The sequence below is a fragment of the Amblyomma americanum genome, unplaced genomic scaffold (genome assembly GCF_052857255.1).
Source record: "Amblyomma americanum isolate KBUSLIRL-KWMA unplaced genomic scaffold, ASM5285725v1 scaffold_20, whole genome shotgun sequence".
Lineage (NCBI taxonomy): Eukaryota > Metazoa > Arthropoda > Arachnida > Ixodida > Ixodidae > Amblyomma > Amblyomma americanum.
Window position 1 is genome coordinate 339,828 of NW_027526492.1, and position 17,755 is coordinate 357,582.

The 17,755-nt window shown below is 40.0% G+C and overlaps 2 pseudogenes; both read left to right on the forward strand.

Annotated features, from left to right (window-relative positions):
• The first annotated feature begins 7,676 nt into the window (after positions 1 to 7,676).
• LOC144111969 (uncharacterized) lies at positions 7,677 to 8,597 on the forward strand (annotated as a pseudogene).
• Positions 8,598 to 16,590: 7,993 nt separating this feature from the next.
• LOC144111970 (uncharacterized) lies at positions 16,591 to 17,511 on the forward strand (annotated as a pseudogene).
• Positions 17,512 to 17,755: the final 244 nt, after the last annotated feature.

Consider the following 17,755-nt stretch of genomic DNA (forward strand, 5'->3'; position numbering starts at 1 on the left):
AGATTTAGCTCGTTTCATTCTAAAACAGCTTATTTCGTTGTTTTAAGCAAGAATACATGCTTTTCGCGCCGTTATAACAGAAAAAGTTTTGAGTATCACACGAACACTTGTAAAACCGATGTGTTCTGATTTAGCTCGTTTCGGTCCAAAACAGCTTGTTTCGTTGTTTTAAGCAAAAATACATGCTTTTCGCGCAGTTATACGATAAACAGTTTTGATAGGTATCACACGGACACTTGTAAAACCGATGTGTTCAGATCTAGCTCGCTTCGTTCTAAAACAGCTTGTTTCGTTGTTTTAAGCAAGAATACATGCTTTTCGCGCAGTTATAAAAGAAAAGGTTTTGACGCGTATCACATGGACACTTGTAAAACCGATGTGTTCAGATTTAACTCGTTCCGGTCTAAAACAGCTTGTTTCGTTGTTTTAAGCAAGAATACATGCTTTTCGCGCAGTTACAAGAGAAAAAGTTTTGACGCGTATCACATGGACACTTGTAAAACCGATGTGTTCAGATTTAGCTCGTTTCGGTCTAAAACACCATGTTTTGTTGTATTAAGCACGAATACATGCTTTTCACGCAGTTATAAGAGAAAAAGTTTTGACGCGTATCACACGGACACTGTAAAATCGATGTGTTCAGATTTACTCGTTTCGGTCTAAAACTTGTTTCGTTGTAATAAGCACGAATACATGCTTTTCGCGCAGTTATAAGAGAAAAAGTTTTGACGCTTGTCAAACCGATGTGTTCAGATTTAACTCGTTCCGGTCTAAAGCAGCTTGTTTCGTTGTTTTAAACAAGAATACATGCTTTTCGCGCAATTGTAGGAGAAAAAGTTTTGACGCGTATCGCACGGACACTTGTAAAACCGATGTGTTCAGATTTGTTTCGTTTCGGTCTAAAACAACTTGTTTCGTTGTTTTAAGCAAAAATACAAGCTTTTCGCGCAGTTATTGGAGAAAAAGTTTTGACGCGTATCACATGGACACTTGTAAAACCGATGTGTTCAGATTTAACTCGTTCCGGTCTAAAACAGCTTGTTTCGTTGTTTTAAGCAAGAATACACGCTTTTCGCGCAGTTATAGGAGAAAAAGATTTGACGCGTATCACACGGACACTTGTAAAACCGATATGTTCAGATTAACCTCGTTTTGGTCTAAAACAGCTTGTTTCGTTGTATTAAGCAAGAATACATCCTTTTCGTGCAGTTACAAGAGAAAAAGTTTTGACGCGTATCACATGGACACTTGTAAAACCGATGTGTTCAGATTTAGCTCATTTCGGTCTACAACACCGTGTTTTGTTGTATTATGCACGAATACATGCTTTTCGCACCGTTTTGAGAAAAAGATTTGACGCGTATCACACAGACAATTGTAAAACCGATGTGTTCAGATTTTGCTCGTTTCGAGGTAAAACAGCTTGTTTGGTTGTATTAAGCACGAATACATGCTTTTCGCGCAGTTATAAGATAAGAAGTTTTGATAGGTATCACACGGACACTTGTAAACCGATGTGTTCAGATCTAGCTCGCTTCGTTCTAAAACAGCTTGTTTTGTTGTTTTAAGAAAGAATACATGCTTTTCACGCAGTTATAAGAGAAAAAGTTTAGACGCGTATCACACGGACACTTGTAAAACCGATGTGTTCAGATTTAACTCGTTCCGGTCTAAAACAGCTTGTCTAGTTGTTTTAAACAAGAATACATCCTTTTCGCGCAATTATAGGAGAAAATGTTTTGACGCGTATCACACGGACACTTGTAAAACCGATGTGTTCAGATCTAGCTCGCTTCGTTCTAAAACAGCTTGTTTCGTTGTTTTAAGCAAGAATACATGCTTTTCGCGCTGTTATTAGAGAAAACGTTTTGACGCGTATCACACGGACACTTGTAAAACCGATGTGTTCAGATTTAACTCGTTCCGGTCTAAAACAACTTGTTTCGTTGTTTTAGGCAACAATACACGCTTTTCGCGCAGTTATAGGAGAAAAAGATTTGACGCGTATCACACGGACACTTGTCAAACCGATATGTTCAGATTAACCTCGTTTCGGTCTAAAACAGCTTGTTTCGTTGTATTAAGCAAGAATACATCCTTTTCGCGCAGTTACAAGAGAAAAAGTTTTGACGCGTATCACATGGACACTTGTAAAACCGATGTGTTCAGATTTAGCTCGTTTCGGTCTACAACACCGTGTTTTGTTGTATTATGCACGAATACATGCTTTTCGCACCGTTATGAGAAAAAGATTTGACGCGTATCACACAGACAATTGTAAAACCGATGTGTTCAGATTTTGCTCGTTTCGAGGTAAAACAGCTTGTTTCGTTGTATTAAGCACGAATACATGCTTTTCGCGCAGTTATAAGATAAGAAGTTTTGATAGGTATCACACGGACACTTGTAAACCGATGTGTTCAGATCTAGCTCGCTTCGTTCTAAAACAGCTTGTTTCGTTGTTTTAAGAAAGAATACATGCTTTTCACGCAGTTATAAGAGAAGAAGTTTAGACGCGTATCACACGGACACTTGTAAAACCGATGTGTTCAGATTTTACTCGTTCCGGTCTAAAACAGCTTGTTTCGTTGTTTTAAGCAAGAATACATGCTTTTCACGCAGTTACAAGAGAAAAAGTTTTGACTCGTATCACATGGACACTTGTAAAACCGATGTGTTCAGATTAAGCTCGTTTCGGTCTAAAACACCATGTTTTGTTGTATTAAGCACGAATACATGCTTTTCGCGCAGCTATAAGAGAAAAAGTTTTGACGCGTATCACACGGACACTTGTAAAACCGATGTGTTCAGATTTAGCTCGTTTCGGTCTAAACCAGCTTGTTTCGTTGTTTTAAGCAAGAATACATGCTTTTCGCGCAGTTACAGGAGAAAAAGTTTTGACGCGCATCACATGGACACTTGTAAAACCGATGTGTTCAGATCTAGCTCGCTTCCTTCTAAAACAACTTGTTTCGTTGATTTAAGCAAGAATACATGCTTTTCGCGCTGTTATAAGAGAAAAAGTTTTGACGCGTATCACACGGACACTTGTAAAACCGATATGTTCAGATTAACCTCGTTTCGGTCTAAAACAGCTTGTTTCGTTGTATTAAGCACGAATACATGCTTTTCGCGCAGTTATAAGAGAAAAAGTTTTGACGCGTATCACACGGACACTTGTAAAACCGATGTGTACAGATTTAACTCGTTCCGGTCTAAAGCAGCTTGTTTCGTTGTTTTAAACAAGAATACATGCTTTTCGCGCAATTATAGGAGAAAAAGTTTTGACGAGTATCACACGTACACTTGTAAAACCGATGTGTTCAGATTTAACTCGTTCCGGTCTAAAGCAGCTTGTTTCGTTGTTTTAAACGAGAATACATGCTTTTCGCGCAATTATAGGAGAAAAAGTTTTGACGTGTATCACACGGACACTTGTAAAACCGATGTGTTCAGATCTAATTTGTTTCGGTCTAAAACAGCTTGTTTCTTTGTTTTAAGCAAGAATACATGCTTTTCACGCAGTTATAACAGAAAAAGTTTTGACGCGTATCACAAGGACACTTGTAAAACCGATGTGCTCAGATTTAGCTCGTTTCGGTCTAAAACAGCTTGTTTCGTTGTTTTAAGCAAGAATACATGCTTTTCGCGCAGTTATAACGCAAAAAGTTTTGACGAGTATCACACGGACACTTGTAAAACCGATGTGTTCAGATCTAGCTCGTTTCGGTCTAAAACAGCTTGTTTCGTTGTTTTAAGCAAGAATACATGCTTTTCGCGCAGTTACAGGAGAAAAAGTTTTGACGCGTATCACATGGACACTTGTAAAATCGATGTCCGGATTTAGCTCGTTTCGGTCTAAAACTTGTTTCTTTGTATTAAGCACGAATACATTCTTTTCGCGCAGTTATAAGATAAAAAGTTTTGACGCGTATCACACGGACACTTGTAAAACCGATGTGTTCAGATTTAACTCGTTCCGGTCTAAAACAGCTTGTTTCGTTGTTTTAAGCAAGAATACACGCTTTTCGCGCAGTTATAGGAGAAAAAGATTTGACGCGTATCACACGGACACTTGTAAAACCGATATGTTCAGATTAACCTCGTTTCGGTCTAAAACAGCTTGTTTCGTTGTGTTAAGCACGAATACATCCTTTTCGAGCAGTTACAAGAGAAAAAGTTTTGACGCGTATCACATGAACACTTGTAAAACCGATGTGTTCAGATTTTGCTCGTTTCGATGTAAAACAGCTTGTTTCGTTGTATTAAGCACGAATACATGCTTTTCACGCAGTTATAACAGAAAAAGTTTTGACGCGTATCACAAGGACACTTGTAAAACCGATGTGCTCAGATTTAGCTCGTTTCGGTCTAAAACAGCTTGTTTCGTTGTTTTAAGCAAGAATACATGCTTTTCGCGCAGTTATAACGCAAAAAGTTTTGACGAGTATCACACGGACACTTGTAAAACCGATGTCTTCAGATTTAGCTCGTTTCGGTCTAAACCAGCTTGTTTCGTTGTTTTAAGCAAGAATACATGCTTTTCGCGCAGTTAGAGGAGAAAAAGTTTTGACGCGTATCACACGGACACTTGTAAAACCGATGTCTTCAGATTTAGCTCGTTTCGGTCTAAAACAGCTTGTTTCGTTGTATTAAGCAAGAATACATGCTTTTCGCGCAGTTATAAGATAAGAGGTTTTGATAGGTATCACACGGACACTTGTAAAACCGATGTGTTCAGATCTAGCTCGCTTCGTTCTAAAACAGCTTGTTTCGTTGTTTTAAGCAAGAATACATGCTTTTCGCGCAGTTATAAGAGAAAAAGTTTAGACGCGTATCACACGGACACTTGTAAAACCGATGTGTTCAGATTTAACTCGTTCCGGACTAAAACAGCTTGTTTCGTTGTTTTAAGCAAGAATACATGCTTTTCGCGCAGTTATAAGAAAAAAAATTTTGACGCGTATTACACGGACACTTGTAAAACCGATGTCTTCAGATTTAGCTCGTTTCGGTCTAAAACAGCTTGTTTCGTTGTATTAAGCACGAATACATGCTTTTCGCGCAGGTATAAGATAAGAGGTTTTGATAGGTATCACACGGACACTTGTAAAACCGATGTGTTCAGATTTAACTCGTTCCGGTCTAAAACAGCTTGTTTCGTTGTTTTAAGCAAGAATACACGCTTTTCGCGCAGTTATAGGAGAAAAAGATTTGACGCGTATCACACGGACACTTGTAAAACCGATATGTTCAGATTAACCTCGTTTCGGTCTAAAACAGCTTGTTTCGTTGTGTTAAGCACGAATACATCCTTTTCGAGCAGTTACAAGAGAAAAAGTTTTGACGCGTATCACATGGACACTTGTAAAACCGATGTGTTCAGATTTTGCTCGTTTCGATGTAAAACAGCTTGTTTCGTTGTATTAAGCACGAATACATGCTTTTCACGCAGTTATAACAGAAAAAGTTTTGACGCGTATCACAAGGACACTTGTAAAACCGATGTGTTCAGATTTAACTCGTTCCGGTCTAAAACAGCTTGTTTCGTTGTTTTAAGCAAGATTACACGCTTTTCGCGCAGTTATAGGAGAAAAAGATTTGACGCGTATCACACGGACACTTGTAAAACCGATATGTTCAGATTAACCTCGTTTCGGTCTAAAACAGCTTGTTTCGTTGTGTTAAGCACGAATACATCCTTTTCGAGCAGTTACAAGAGAAAAAGTTTTGACGCGTATCACATGGACACTTGTAAAACCGACGTGTTCAGATTTTGCTCGTTTCGATGTAAAACAGCTTGTTTCGTTGTATTAAGCACGAATACATGCTTTTCGCGCAGTTATAAGAGAAAAAGTTTTGACGCGTATCACACGGACACTTGTAAAACCGATGTGTTCAGATTTAACTCGTTCCGGTCTAAAGCAGCTTGTTTCGTTGTTTTAAACAAGAATACATGCTTTTGGCGCAATTATAGGAGAAAAAGTTTTGACGTGTATCACACGGACACTTGTAAAACCGATGTGTTCAGATCTAATTTGTTTCGGTCTAAAACAGCTTGTTTCTTTGTTTTAAGCAAGAATAAATGTTTTTCATGCAGTTATAACAGAAAAAGTTTTGACGCGTATCACAAGGACACTTGTAAAACCGATGTGCTCAGATTTAGCTCGTTTCGGTCTAAAACAGCTTGTTTCGTTGTTTTAAGCAAGAATACATGCTTTTCGCGCAGTTATAACGCAAAAAGTTTTTACGAGTATCACACGGACACTTGTAAAACCGATGTCTTCAGATTTAGCTCGTTTCGGTCTAAACCAGCTTGTTTCGTTGTTTTAAGCAAGAATACATGCTTTTCGCGCAGTTAGAGGAGAAAAAGTTTTGACGCGTATCACACGGACACTTGTAAAACCGATGTCTTCAGATTTAGCTCGTTTCGGTCTAAAACAGCTTGTTTCGTTGTATTAGGCACGAATACATGCTTTTCGCGCAGTTATAAGATAAGAGGTTTTGATAGAGTTCACACGGACACTTGTAAAACCGATGTGTTCAGATCTAGCTCGCTTCGTTCTAAAACAGCTTGTTTCGTTGTTTTAAGCAAGAATACATGCTTTTCGCGCAGTTATAAGAGAAAAAGTTTAGACGCGTATCACACGGACACTTGTAAAACCGATGTGTTCAGATTTAACTCGTTCCGGTCTTAAACAGCTTGTTTCGTTGTTTTAAGCAAGAATACATGCTTTTCGCGCAGTTATAAGAAAAAAAATTTTGACGCGTATCACACGGACACTTGTAAAACCGATGTGTTCAGATTTAGCTCGTTTCGGTCTAAAACAGCTTGTTCCGTTGTTTTAAGCAAGAATACATGCTTTTCGCGCAGTTACAGGAGAAAAAGTTTTGACGCGTATCACACGGACACTTGTAAAACCGATGTGTTCAGATTTAGCTCGTTTCGGTCTAAAACAGCTTGTTTCGTTGTTTTAAGCAAGAATACATGCTTTTCGCGCAGTTATAACAGAAAAATTTTTAACGAGTATCACACGTACACTTGTAAAACCGTTGTGTTCAGATTTAGCTCGGTTCGGTCTAAACCAGCTTGTTTCGTTGTTTTAAGCAAGCAGCGGCAGCGGCACGGGAAAGGCACCATCTTAAGAAGTTTTCTCTGCAATTGCAGATATGAAGTTCTGACATCGACTACAACCGTCTGCGTGCACGTGTGCTGGTTGCTGCGGAAGATAACGTCATCTAGGACTGCATCGCTACCGGCCAGCGGACACGCCCACCCATCGGACGAGGCTATAAAGAAAGCCCAGAGACCTGTTGCTGTCACACTGGCAGCGGCAGCGGCACGGGAAAGGCACCATCTTAAGAAGCTTTCTCTGCAATTGCAGATATGAAGTTCTGACATCGACTACAACCGTCTGCGTGCACGTGTGCTGGTTGCTGCGGAAGATAACGTCATCTAGGACTGCATCGCTACCGGCCAGCGGACACGCCCACCCATCGGACGAGGCTATAAAGAAAGCCCAGAGACCTGCGGCTGTCACACTGGCAGCGGCAGCGGCACGGGAATGGCACCATCTTAAGAAGTTTTCTCTGCAATTGCAGGTTAGTTGCTGCTCTGTTAATATATCTTCCCGCTGTCCTCTTTTACTGCTGCTGCTGCTGCCAAAAGTGTCGCTATGCCCCTTGATGAACACTGTGGGTCATGTGATATGCAACTCGAGGAACTTGATTCCAAAATCGACTGTAGTGACTGTTGATCTGTCTATCACACGGGGAAATGTGCAGGAATTTCAGATGCTACTATCAAGTCCAAAGGGGAGCAGTATCGCAGTGCGTGGCGTTGCTCAAATTGCAGGCGTTCGAAAGGTCGTACTCCACAACTCGATAGATCCAGTAATGACACGGATGACCAGGACGTTCGTGCACTGCTGAAATCAATCAATGAAAAGCTGGAGTACCTTTTACCGCTGAAAGAAACAGTTGACAGCGTCGAAGACACAGTTCAGTACATGAGTGACCAGTACGATGAGCTTCTAACTCGGGTAGAAAAGAACGAACGTGAGGTCAGGAAACTGAAACACAGGGTAGACAAGATTGAAAAGCAAGACGATGAAATAAAGCAGCTGAAAAACGAAATGGACTGTTTGGAATGGAGAAGCCGAAAGCTGAACCTTGAGTTCCATGGAATTAAAGCAATGAAGGATGAAAACCTGATTGATGAGATAAATAAGCTGGCAACTCTAAACAACCTGCCACAGCTTCAGGAAAGTGACATAGTGTCCCCTCATCGCCTCCCCTCAAAGCAAGATAAGATACCTGGCATTATCTGTCGTTTCGCCAAACAATCAGTAAGAGACAAATGGTGGCAAAACAGGAAAACACTGTGCCAGGGAAATGACAGCATTTTTGTGTTAGAAAACCTGACAAAAAGGACACGTACTCTGCTAACCGAAACAAAGCTCTGGGCCAAGGCAAATAACTACAAATACGTATGGCACAACAACAACAAGGTCTTGGTCCGGAAAGCTGATGGGCAAAACGCGGTGGTCATTTCCTGCTCTAGAGACCGCGACAAACTTAAGCAAAAGATCAGCTGAACACAAAGAACACTATGGCACCTACTCACTCTTAAGTATTGCCACACACTTTCAACCATCACTTAGGTACAGCGTTTTCGAAGGCTTTCAAATGTTTTCACTTAAACATACGTTCTTTTACTCGCAAGGAACATGACTTACAACTCTTTTTTGAGCAAACAAAGCAATCCTTTGATGCCATTATGCTGACAGAGACTTGGTGTGTTGACGATGTGAACATCTTTCGGCTTCCATTGTACAATACTTTCTACCTGAATCGATCAACAGGTCGTGGTGGCGGAATATGCACCTTGGTTAAAAAGCCGTCTGCATGTGAAATATTGAACCAGTTTTCAGTAATAACTTATGACTATGAATTTTTATCAGTGATACAAAACAATACTGTTTTCGCTGTTTGCTATCGCCCTCCGAATGGTTCCGTTACATCATTCTTGGAGTTCTTAGAAACTTTTCTCGTCTTTATAAATGACAACAAATTCAATTTAATTTATGGCGGAGACATCAACATTAACATGATGAAGAATGATTCACCAAAACCTAGGTTAGATACTCTCGGAGATGAATGCTTGTTGGAATACTATCAGTCTTCCTACCAGAGTGACTGAGAATTCGTCATCTTCAATTGACGTATTTATTACGAATTTAAGTTCTGAAGTCATTAACGCTGGCGTCTTCGCATCGGATCTCAGTGATCACTTGCCGATATATTTATGTTTCAAGGGTCACGTCCGAAACAAGAAAACAAAGACAAACCATTTCATTCAACTAATAACTGATCAGGCTCTTTCTATTTTTCGTGAGAAGATAGCTCAGACATGTTGGGACACTGTATACGATCTTAAAGACGGAAATTTGGCTTATGAGGCTTTTTTCAGCCTATTGAAAGAAAGTTATGACACTAGCTTTCCTTTTAAGTGCATTAAACACAAAAAGAAAATACGTAAACCATGGATTAGTGCAGAGCTATCTGCCAGAATACGGAGAGAGAATGCATTATACAGTGAATTTATAAAGACCAGAGACCCCGAAATATTTCAGGCTTTTAAAAAATTAGGAATCGTTTAGACAAAGATAAAAAAGGCCAGGCGAGATTACTATACACTTTCCTTTAATTCACTAGCTCCAGGTACGGCCGCAATGTGGAAAAACTGAACTCTTTGTTGAACTGCAATATTCCCGAGGAAAGGATACAGAGCTTAAAAATAAATGGTCTTGAGTTACAGGAAAAAGCACTTGCAGACGCTTTTAACGAACACTTTGTTAAAATTGGAAGTAACAACGCACCAGACAATGATCTTGATGGTATTCCATACAACTCTAGCTCTATATTTTTGTATCCAGTAAATGAGGGAGAGATAATTAGCACAATTCACAGTCTAAATAATAGTACCGCTAAAGATATTGATGGTATCCAAATAAAACCAATCAAATATGTTGCTGACCTTCTCTCTCCTTGTCTTACCTATATCTTCAATATCTGTATAAGCGAAGGCACGTTTCCTCGAACGATGCAGATAGCGCGAGTCGCTGCGCTCTTTAAAAAAGGCGATAAAAACGACTTAGGAAACTATCGACCGTTATCAATCCTTCCCGTCTTTTCAAAAGTCTTCGAAAAAGTTATTTTAAAGCGACTATCCGAATTCGAGCAGAAACATTGCCTGCTGACTGATTGCCAGTATGACTTCCGTAAGGGTTTAGGCACACAACTCGCATTGCTACAACAAAAAGAACACATACTAAATCAGTTTGAAGAAGGAAGACTTGTACTAGGAATTTTTATTGACCTGTCAAAAGCATTTGACTCCATCAGTCATCAACTTTTAATTAAGAAACTCCAACACTATGGCTTTCGTGGTAACGCTGCATCTCTTATACGCTCCTACTTGGAATTTCGTAGACAAATAGTCGTCATAAACAACCACAGTTCTAACCCATTATCTATTTCAGCAGGGGTCCCACAGGGCAGTATATTAGGACCTTTTTTATTTAATATGTACGTGAATGATATTGTGAATATTGATGCAACCGTGAAATTTATCATGTACGCGGATGATACCAGCATATTATTAACTGGTAAAACTAGTGACGACCTTGTTGATGCTGCTAATTTAACATTAATAAAACTAGACGAATGGACACGTGAAAACAGCCTGACGATTAATGCAAACAAAATAAAAGCCGTATTCTTTCGAAGTAAAACTAAAAACATAACAATACAAAAGTCTATCTACTTAAATGCCACTCCTCTCGAAGTAACTTCCAGTATTAAGACATTAGGTGTTATCTTTCAGCAGAATATGTCATGGGATGTCCACGTGGACAGCATGCTAATTAAGCTAGCACAAGTAATTGGGCTAGTATACCGCAATCGCAATTTACTACCACCAAAAATCTTACTGTTACTTTATAATACCTTATTCTCCTCCCGACTCAATTATTGTCACTTAGTTTGGTCTACGACAACTTACGGAAATTTGCAGAAGCTTCACAAGTTGCAGAAAAGGTTTGTAAGAGTAATAGAAAATCTGCCGTTTTATTCACATACGTATCATCTATTTCCCAAATACAACATAATCCCTGTTACAAAACTGTTTGATTATATTCTTTGCAAGGCAATTAAGAATGAAAACGCTAGCAACAGTTCATTTCTACGTCGTCTATCCAGGTTACAACCAAACACTACTACACACCAGACACGTCACACGGAGCTCTGGAAAGTAAGGACGTTTCGCACAACATACGGCCTACAAACAATACAGAATAAACTACCCCGGTTACTAAATGATTTAAATCATAAACATATCCAACTTGAAAAGGTGACGCTCAAAACACTCCGCCGGTATTTCAACATGTACTAGGACACTTCGCTTGCCATTCCTGTTTACTCTGTCACGTTGTTGTTTACCATGACTGTAGCGCTTGTCTGTATTCACTTTGTTTTGAATTTTATTTGAAGCAAAATGTGCTTAATTTATCTGTTACTTTCGCTAAACTCATTGCCATCGCACATGAATGTTTCATTGCTTTTGTAAGTGCTTTCTAACTTCATTCTACCACAATTTTTGTATAATTTTATGTAGTTCTTGTGAGTGATTGTAATTGCAGATGTTTTCATGTTTTTGTTCTATTTAGTTTTTGGATGAGACATGCCGTTTCATTGCTCCTATGATGCTGTCAAGTGTATAGGGGGGCCTCCGGCTTTGTCAAGCTGTCGCTTGTGACAGCTTTTACTGCGGGTCTCCCGCGCCATGTATTCATTAGGCGCAAATAAAACCACTATTATTATTATTATTATTATTATTATTATTATTAATACATGCTTTTCGCGCAGTTACAGGAGAAAAAGTTTTGACGCGTATCACACGGACACTTGTAAAACCGATGTCTTCAGATTTAACTCGTTTCGGTCTAAAACAGCTTGTTTTGTTGTATTAAGGACGAATACATGCTTTTCGCGCAGTTATAAGATAAGAAGTTTTGATAGGTATCACACGGACACTTGTAATACCGATGTGTTCAGATCTAGCTCGCTTCGTTCTAAAACAGCTTGTTTCGTTGCTTTAAGCAAGAATACATGCTTTTCTCGCAGTTATAATAGAAAAAGTTTAGACGCGTATCACACGGACACTTGTAAAACCGATGTGTTCAGATTTAACTCGTTCCGGTCTAAAACAGCTTGTTTCGTTGTTTTAAGCAAGAATACATGGTTTTCGCGCAGTTACAAGAGAAAACGTTTTGACTCGTATCACACTGACACTTTTAAAACCGATGTGTTCAGATTTAGCTCGTTTCGGTCTAAAACACCATGTTTTGTTGTATTAAGCACGAATACATGCTTTTCGCGCAGTTATAAGAGAAAAAGTTTTGACTCGTATCACATGGACACTTGTAAAACCGATGTGTTGAGATTTAGCTCTTTTCGGTCTAAACCAGCTTGTTTCGTTGTTTTAAGCAAGAATACATGCTTTTCGCGCAGTTACAGGAGAAAACGTTTTGACGAGTATCACACGGACACTTGTAAAACCGATGTCCGGATTTAGCTCGTTTCAGTCTAAAACTTGTTTCGTTGTATTAAGCACGAATACATGCTTTTCGCGCAGTTATAAGATAAAAAGTTTTGATAGGTATCACACGGACACTTGTAAAACCGATGTGTTCAGATCTAGCTCGCTTCGTTCTAAAACAGCTTGTTTCGTTGTTTTAAGCAAGAATACATGCTTTTCGCGCAGTTATAAGAGAAAAAGTTTAGACGCGTATCACAAGGACACTTGTAAAACCGATGTGTTCAGATTTAGCTCGTTTCGGTCTAAAACAGCTTGTTTCGTTGTTTTAAGCAAGAATACATGCTTTTCGCGCAGTTATAACAGAAAAATTTTTAACGAGTATCACACGTACACTTGTAAAACCGATGTGTTCAGATTTAACTCGTTCCGGTCTAAAGCAGCTTGTTTCGTTGTTTTAAACGAGAATACATGCTTTTCGCGCAATTATAGGAGAAAAAGTTTTGACGTGTATCACACGGACACTTGTAAAACCGATGTGTTCAGATCTAATTTGTTTCGGTCTAAAACAGCTTGTTTCTTTGTTTTAAGCAAGAATACATGCTTTTCACGCAGTTATAACAGAAAAAGTTTTGACGCGTATCACAAGGACACTTGTAAAACCGATGTGCTCAGATTTAGCTCGTTTCGGTCTAAAACAGCTTGTTTCGTTGTTTTAAGCAAGAATACATGCTTTTCGCGCAGTTATAACGCAAAAAGTTTTGACGAGTATCACACGGACACTTGTAAAACCGATGTGTTCAGATCTAGCTCGTTTCGGTCTAAAACAGCTTGTTTCGTTGTTTTAAGCAAGAATACATGCTTTTCGCGCAGTTACAGGAGAAAAAGTTTTGACGCGTATCACATGGACACTTGTAAAATCGATGTCCGGATTTAGCTCGTTTCGGTCTAAAACTTGTTTCGTTGTATTAAGCACGAATACATGCTTTTCGCGCAGTTATAAGATAAAAAGTTTTGACGCGTATCACACGGACACTTGTAAAACCGATGTGTTCAGATTTAACTCGTTCCGGTCTAAAACAGCTTGTTTCGTTGTTTTAAGCAAGAATACACGCTCTTCGCGCAGTTATAGGAGAAAAAGATTTGACGCGTATCACACGGACACTTGTAAAACCGATATGTTCAGATTAACCTCGTTTCGGTCTAAAACAGCTTGTTTCGTTGTGTTAAGCACGAATACATCCTTTTCGAGCAGTTACAAGAGAAAAAGTTTTGACGCGTATCACATGGACACTTGTAAAACCGATGTGTTCAGATTTTGCTCGTTTCGATGTAAAACAGCTTGTTTCGTTGTATTAAGCACGAATACATGCTTTTCACGCAGTTATAACAGAAAAAGTTTTGACGCGTATCACAAGGACACTTGTAAAACCGATGTGCTCAGATTTAGCTCGTTTCGGTCTAAAACAGCTTGTTTCGTTGTTTTAAGCAAGAATACATGCTTTTCGCGCAGTTATAACGCAAAAAGTTTTGACGAGTATCACACGGACACTTGTAAAACCGATGTCTTCAGATTTAGCTCGTTTCGGTCTAAACCAGCTTGTTTCGTTGTTTTAAGCAAGAATACATGCTTTTCGCGCAGTTAGAGGAGAAAAAGTTTTGACGCGTATCACACGGACACTTGTAAAACCGATGTGTTCAGATTTTGCTCGTTTCGATGTAAAACAGCTTGTTTCGTTGTATTAAGCACGAATACATGCTTTTCACGCAGTTATAACAGAAAAAGTTTTGACGCGTATCACAAGGACACTTGTAAAACCGATGTGTTCAGATTTAACTCGTTCCGGTCTAAAACAGCTTGTTTCGTTGTTTTAAGCAAGATTACACGCTTTTCGCGCAGTTATAGGAGAAAAAGATTTGACGCGTATCACACGGACACTTGTAAAACCGATATGTTCAGATTAACCTCGTTTCGGTCTAAAACAGCTTGTTTCGTTGTGTTAAGCACGAATACATCCTTTTCGAGCAGTTACAAGAGAAAAAGTTTTGACGCGTATCACATGGACACTTGTAAAACCGACGTGTTCAGATTTTGCTCGTTTCGATGTAAAACAGCTTGTTTCGTTGTATTAAGCACGAATACATGCTTTTCGCGCAGTTATAAGAGAAAAAGTTTTGACGCGTATCACACGGACACTTGTAAAACCGATGTGTTCAGATTTAACTCGTTCCGGTCTAAAGCAGCTTGTTTCGTTGTTTTAAACAAGAATACATGCTTTTGGCGCAATTATAGGAGAAAAAGTTTTGACGTGTATCACACGGACACTTGTAAAACCGATGTGTTCAGATCTAATTTGTTTCGGTCTAAAACAGCTTGTTTCTTTGTTTTAAGCAAGAATAAATGTTTTTCATGCAGTTATAACAGAAAAAGTTTTGACGCGTATCACAAGGACACTTGTAAAACCGATGTGCTCAGATTTAGCTCGTTTCGGTCTAAAACAGCTTGTTTCGTTGTTTTAAGCAAGAATACATGCTTTTCGCGCAGTTATAACGCAAAAAGTTTTTACGAGTATCACACGGACACTTGTAAAACCGATGTCTTCAGATTTAGCTCGTTTCGGTCTAAACCAGCTTGTTTCGTTGTTTTAAGCAAGAATACATGCTTTTCGCGCAGTTAGAGGAGAAAAAGTTTTGACGCGTATCACACGGACACTTGTAAAACCGATGTCTTCAGATTTAGCTCGTTTCGGTCTAAAACAGCTTGTTTCGTTGTATTAGGCACGAATACATGCTTTTCGCGCAGTTATAAGATAAGAGGTTTTGATAGAGTTCACACGGACACTTGTAAAACCGATGTGTTCAGATCTAGCTCGCTTCGTTCTAAAACAGCTTGTTTCGTTGTTTTAAGCAAGAATACATGCTTTTCGCGCAGTTATAAGAGAAAAAGTTTAGACGCGTATCACACGGACACTTGTAAAACCGATGTGTTCAGATTTAACTCGTTCCGGTCTTAAACAGCTTGTTTCGTTGTTTTAAGCAAGAATACATGCTTTTCGCGCAGTTATAAGAAAAAAAATTTTGACGCGTATCACACGGACACTTGTAAAACCGATGTGTTCAGATTTAGCTCGTTTCGGTCTAAAACAGCTTGTTCCGTTGTTTTAAGCAAGAATACATGCTTTTCGCGCAGTTACAGGAGAAAAAGTTTTGACGCGTATCACACGGACACTTGTAAAACCGATGTGTTCAGATTTAGCTCGTTTCGGTCTAAAACAGCTTGTTTCGTTGTTTTAAGCAAGAATACATGCTTTTCGCGCAGTTATAACAGAAAAATTTTTAACGAGTATCACACGTACACTTGTAAAACCGTTGTGTTCAGATTTAGCTCGGTTCGGTCTAAACCAGCTTGTTTCGTTGTTTTAAGCAAGCAGCGGCAGCGGCACGGGAAAGGCACCATCTTAAGAAGTTTTCTCTGCAATTGCAGATATGAAGTTCTGACATCGACTACAACCGTCTGCGTGCACGTGTGCTGGTTGCTGCGGAAGATAACGTCATCTAGGACTGCATCGCTACCGGCCAGCGGACACGCCCACCCATCGGACGAGGCTATAAAGAAAGCCCAGAGACCTGTTGCTGTCACACTGGCAGCGGCAGCGGCACGGGAAAGGCACCATCTTAAGAAGCTTTCTCTGCAATTGCAGATATGAAGTTCTGACATCGACTACAACCGTCTGCGTGCACGTGTGCTGGTTGCTGCGGAAGATAACGTCATCTAGGACTGCATCGCTACCGGCCAGCGGACACGCCCACCCATCGGACGAGGCTATAAAGAAAGCCCAGAGACCTGCGGCTGTCACACTGGCAGCGGCAGCGGCACGGGAATGGCACCATCTTAAGAAGTTTTCTCTGCAATTGCAGGTTAGTTGCTGCTCTGTTAATATATCTTCCCGCTGTCCTCTTTTACTGCTGCTGCTGCTGCCAAAAGTGTCGCTATGCCCCTTGATGAACACTGTGGGTCATGTGATATGCAACTCGAGGAACTTGATTCCAAAATCGACTGTAGTGACTGTTGATCTGTCTATCACACGGGGAAATGTGCAGGAATTTCAGATGCTACTATCAAGTCCAAAGGGGAGCAGTATCGCAGTGCGTGGCGTTGCTCAAATTGCAGGCGTTCGAAAGGTCGTACTCCACAACTCGATAGATCCAGTAATGACACGGATGACCAGGACGTTCGTGCACTGCTGAAATCAATCAATGAAAAGCTGGAGTACCTTTTACCGCTGAAAGAAACAGTTGACAGCGTCGAAGACACAGTTCAGTACATGAGTGACCAGTACGATGAGCTTCTAACTCGGGTAGAAAAGAACGAACGTGAGGTCAGGAAACTGAAACACAGGGTAGACAAGATTGAAAAGCAAGACGATGAAATAAAGCAGCTGAAAAACGAAATGGACTGTTTGGAATGGAGAAGCCGAAAGCTGAACCTTGAGTTCCATGGAATTAAAGCAATGAAGGATGAAAACCTGATTGATGAGATAAATAAGCTGGCAACTCTAAACAACCTGCCACAGCTTCAGGAAAGTGACATAGTGTCCCCTCATCGCCTCCCCTCAAAGCAAGATAAGATACCTGGCATTATCTGTCGTTTCGCCAAACAATCAGTAAGAGACAAATGGTGGCAAAACAGGAAAACACTGTGCCAGGGAAATGACAGCATTTTTGTGTTAGAAAACCTGACAAAAAGGACACGTACTCTGCTAACCGAAACAAAGCTCTGGGCCAAGGCAAATAACTACAAATACGTATGGCACAACAACAACAAGGTCTTGGTCCGGAAAGCTGATGGGCAAAACGCGGTGGTCATTTCCTGCTCTAGAGACCGCGACAAACTTAAGCAAAAGATCAGCTGAACACAAAGAACACTATGGCACCTACTCACTCTTAAGTATTGCCACACACTTTCAACCATCACTTAGGTACAGCGTTTTCGAAGGCTTTCAAATGTTTTCACTTAAACATACGTTCTTTTACTCGCAAGGAACATGACTTACAACTCTTTTTTGAGCAAACAAAGCAATCCTTTGATGCCATTATGCTGACAGAGACTTGGTGTGTTGACGATGTGAACATCTTTCGGCTTCCATTGTACAATAC